Below are 5,000 nucleotides of genomic sequence, written 5' to 3'. Positions count from 1 at the left end.
CCCGCCCCCCATTAAACCTTTCCTTACAACAATGTGTACCTTAACCTAACCTATATCGTACCGTAACCTAACCTATATCGTACCGTAACCTAACCTATGTCGTACCGTAACCTAACCTATGTCGTACCGTAACCTAACCTATGTCGTACCGTAACCTAACCTATGTCGTACCGTAACCTAACCTATGTCGTACCGTAACCTAACCTATGTCGTACCGTAACCTAACCTATGTCGTACCGTAACCTAACCTATGTCGTACCGTAACCTAACCTATGTCGTACCTTAACCTAACCTATGTCGTACCTTAACCTAACCTATGTCGTACCTTAACCTAACCTATGTCGTACCTTAACCTAACCTATGTCGTACCTTAACCTAACCTATGTCGTACCTTAACCTAACCTATGTCGTACCTTAACCTAACCTATGTCGTACCTTAACCTAACCTATGTCGTACCTTAACCTAACCTATGTCGTACCTTAACCTAACCTATGTCGTACCTTAACCTAACCTATGTCGTACCTTAACCTAACCTATGTCGTACCTTAACCTAACCTATGTCGTACCTTAACCTAACCTATGTCGTACCTTAACCTAACCTATGTCGTACCTTAACCTAACCTATGTCGTACCTTAACCTAACCTATGTCGTACCTTAACCTAACCTATGTCGTACCTTAACCTAACCTATGTCGTACCTTAACCTAACCTATGTCGTACCTTAACCTAACCTATGTCGTACCTTAACCTAACCTATGTCGTACCTTAACCTAACCTATGTCGTACCTTAACCTAACCTATGTCGTACCTTAACCTAACCTATGTCGTACCTTAACCTAACCTATGTCGTACCTTAACCTAACCTATGTCGTACCTTAACCTAACCTATGTCGTACCTTAACCTAACCTATGTCGTACCTTAACCTAACCTGTATTGCGCCTTAACCTAACCTGTATTGCGCCTTAACCTAACCTGTATTGCGCCTTAACGTAACCTGTATTGCGCCTTAACGTAACCTGTATTGCGCCTTAACGTAACCTGTATTGCGCCTTAACGTAACCTGTATTGCGCCTTAACGTAACCTGTATTGCGCCTTAACGTAACCTGTATTGCGCCTTAACGTAACCTGTATTGCGCCTTAACGTAACCTGTATTGCGCCTTAACGTAACCTGTATTGCGCCTTAACGTAACCTGTATTGCGCCTTAACGTAACCTGTATTGCGCCTTAACGTAACCTGTATTGCGCCTTAACGTAACCTGTATTGCGCCTTAACGTAACCTGTATTGCGCCTTAACGTAACCTGTATTGCGCCTTAACGTAACCTGTATTGCGCCTTAACGTAACCTGTATTGCGCCTTAACGTAACCTGTATTGCGCCTTAACGTAACCTGCATTGCGCCTTAACGTAACCTGCATTGCGCCTTAACGTAACCTGTATTGCGCCTTAACGTAACCTGTATTGCGCCTTAACGTAACCTGTATTGCGCCTTAACGTAACCTGTATTGCGCCTTAACGTAACCGATATTGCGCCTTAACGTAACCTATATTGCGCCGTAACGTAACCTATATTGCGCCGTAACGTAACCCACATTGCCCCTTAACGTAACCCACATTGCCCCTTAACGTAACCCACATTGCCCCTTAACGTAACCCAACACACGTTGGGCCTTAACCCAACACACGTTGGGCCTTAACCCAACACACGTTGGGCCTTAACCCAACACACGTTGGGCCTTAACCCAACACACGTTGGGCCTTAACCCAACACACGTTGGGCCTTAACCCAACACACGTTGGGCCTTAACCCAACACACGTTGGGCCTTAACCCAACACACGTTGGGCCTTAACCCAACACACGTTGGGCCTTAACCCAACACACGTTGGGCCTTAACCCAACACACGTTGGGCCTTAACCTGCTCTGTAATTGTCATACGACGCGTTAAATTAGTGTAGTGTTGCCTAACTGCAACCCCCGCAATATAGTTTGCTACTCGCACTGCCCAGTCCCCAGTGTATCGCTTCATGTTAAACACCTTGCAGCTATACACTGTAATGTGGATGGCAGCAGGACGTACATGCTCAATGCCCTTTGCAGTTGTTCATTGGCATTTGCAGTTGTTCATTGGCATTCGCATGTGCGAAGCACTTAGCCTACGCTGTGGTACGGCCTGTGTCAACTGTCCGCTGATGTTGTACGTCCAAATCACACACTGTACTGCACATTGGTCCTCATGTACTGAATGATACATCGTGGTACATGTGACCGTACAACGACTGCGCCAACAACGGCGAACCATGCGGTCCAAATGTTGTGCACTCAGCTACGTGTCGTCTCCCTATAAGAGCTGGATTGCAGTGTGGTATGCCCTGGATGGCGATCAGCATGAGCCGTCTGTTGATGTAGTGGCGCGTGTTGTCAGACGTAGTCGTCTCTTCTCACACACCGTGATAGCATGGTGCACTGCGTTCCACATCTGCGACATGCGACAGAGGCCGGTTGACAGTCGTTCGCGCAATGGACATCGCATACGTACGGGGGCCACCTTCCACGTGTTCGCGAAGCGTGCACATGTTGTTGCGTGTATGTGGGCAGACATAGTGTGTCGTGACACCTGACACAGGCATGCAACAATCGTTGAATTTGCAAATGGCGATGGACGCCTACGTTTGCTGGTGACGTTATGCAAATGAACAACTGGTAAACCGTTGTGGTGCGGTTGTTCTCGCTAGAGGTGAATCAGTGATGGCGACGATCGGTTGAGCTACCAACCGGTTGTTCCAGCGATACCCACCATGCCCACGAACGTGAATGGCATCTGGGTGTGAAGCGATACGCGGCGGTGGCTGGGTGGGACCGTCCCCGGCCGGTGAGGGGGGCCTCCCGGCGTGCTGGCCGCGCGGTGCGTGGGCGCACGCGCTACAGCCGGCTGGTGGGGGCGGCCAGTGGCAGGCGCGCCGGCCGACGGAGGCGGCAGGCGGCGCAGCTGCGCGCCGGCGCACCCTGCACGCGGCGCCGTGCGGCCAAAGTAGGTCCTCGCGGGCCCGGTGCGAAGCGCGGTGGACATCTGCAGTGTGCTGGTCCGATTGAGGACTGTGTGCGCTGAGGATGCGCCGCCGCCCGGCGCTCGGCGCCGCGACGCCGTCTGCTGCTCGGTCGCCTCTGCGGTTCTCGCAGGTGGTTTGTATCGCAGCTGTGCGGACGTGTTGGCGCGTGCGCTGTGCTGGGAGAGTTCGCTTCGGCACCCAAGTGGGGCTTTTGTCCTTCTGTGGCGCTGGCGTTGGAGCTGCCGGTCACCGTAGGTGGCGCGTGTTGTCTCCCGCCGGCAATGCCACGACAGCACGCTCCCGGGCCTCTGTCGGCAGCGGCAAGCTCAGTTGGGAGCACGGGTGGTCGCACCTAAAGCGTCTACTCGCCAAACTCCGGGCGATTGCGCCTCTCTCGAACCCGACCAAGTACTTAGGACGGCGCTGCGCGCCGCCGGGACCTGAGAGGGTTTCGAGGTGTATTGTGCAGGGGAGCTCAGCCTCCTCCTGTTTGCAGAATAATTGAGCGGACGCTTGCGTGTTCGCGCGGGCCCCCGGGACACACTCCCGGGCGGCCGGCTGCTCAGCTCTAGTTGACGCAGCTCCCTGGTTGATCCTGCCAGTAGTCATATGCTTGTCTCAAAGATTAAGCCATGCATGTCTCAGTACAAGCCGCATTAAGGTGAAACCGCGAATGGCTCATTAAATCAGTTATGGTTCCTTAGATCGTACCCACGTTACTTGGATAACTGTGGTAATTCTAGAGCTAATACATGCAAACAGAGTCCCGACCAGAGATGGAAGGGACGCTTTTATTAGATCAAAACCAATCGGTCGGCTCGTCCGGTCCGTTTGCCTTGGTGACTCTGAATAACTTTGGGCTGATCGCACGGTCCTCGTACCGGCGACGCATCTTTCAAATGTCTGCCTTATCAACTGTCGATGGTAGGTTCTGCGCCTACCATGGTTGTAACGGGTAACGGGGAATCAGGGTTCGATTCCGGAGAGGGAGCCTGAGAAACGGCTACCACATCCAAGGAAGGCAGCAGGCGCGCAAATTACCCACTCCCGGCACGGGGAGGTAGTGACGAAAAATAACGATACGGGACTCATCCGAGGCCCCGTAATCGGAATGAGTACACTTTAAATCCTTTAACGAGTATCTATTGGAGGGCAAGTCTGGTGCCAGCAGCCGCGGTAATTCCAGCTCCAATAGCGTATATTAAAGTTGTTGCGGTTAAAAAGCTCGTAGTTGGATTTGTGTCCCACGCTGTTGGTTCACCGCCCGTCGGTGTTTAACTGGCATGTATCGTGGGACGTCCTGCCGGTGGGGCGAGCCGAAGGCGTGCGACGCGCCTCGTGCGTGCTCGTGCGTCCCGAGGCGGACCCCGTTGCAATCCTACCAGGGTGCTCTTGAGTGAGTGTCTCGGTGGGCCGGCACGTTTACTTTGAACAAATTAGAGTGCTTAAAGCAGGCAAGCCCGCCTGAATACTGTGTGCATGGAATAATGGAATAGGACCTCGGTTCTATTTTGTTGGTTTTCGGAACCCGAGGTAATGATTAATAGGGACAGGCGGGGGCATTCGTATTGCGACGTTAGAGGTGAAATTCTTGGATCGTCGCAAGACGAACAGAAGCGAAAGCATTTGCCAAGTATGTTTTCATTAATCAAGAACGAAAGTTAGAGGTTCGAAGGCGATCAGATACCGCCCTAGTTCTAACCATAAACGATGCCAGCCAGCGATCCGCCGCAGTTCCTCCGATGACTCGGCGGGCAGCCTCCGGGAAACCAAAGCTTTTGGGTTCCGGGGGAAGTATGGTTGCAAAGCTGAAACTTAAAGGAATTGACGGAAGGGCACCACCAGGAGTGGAGCCTGCGGCTTAATTTGACTCAACACGGGAAACCTCACCAGGCCCGGACACCGGAAGGATTGACAGATTGATAGCTCTTTCTTGATTCGGTGGGTG

General features: G+C 52.2%; 1 non-coding gene across 1 annotated transcript in view; it reads left to right on the top strand.

The window, feature by feature from the left end:
* Positions 1 to 3,634: 3,634 nt before the first annotated feature.
* The window catches only part of LOC124593008, a 1,910-nt gene continuing 544 nt past the window's right edge, over positions 3,635 to 5,000 (top strand). Inside the window, exon 1 of the ribosomal RNA XR_006977759.1 lies at positions 3,635 to 5,000. This exon is cut by the window's right edge and continues 544 nt beyond it. This is a non-coding gene — a ribosomal RNA (small subunit ribosomal RNA).

This window comes from Schistocerca americana, unplaced genomic scaffold (genome assembly GCF_021461395.2).
Source record: "Schistocerca americana isolate TAMUIC-IGC-003095 unplaced genomic scaffold, iqSchAmer2.1 HiC_scaffold_97, whole genome shotgun sequence".
NCBI lineage: Eukaryota > Metazoa > Arthropoda > Insecta > Orthoptera > Acrididae > Schistocerca > Schistocerca americana.
The sequence above is the reverse complement of the archived record's forward strand: the minus strand, read 5'-3'. Positions and strand labels throughout refer to the sequence as shown.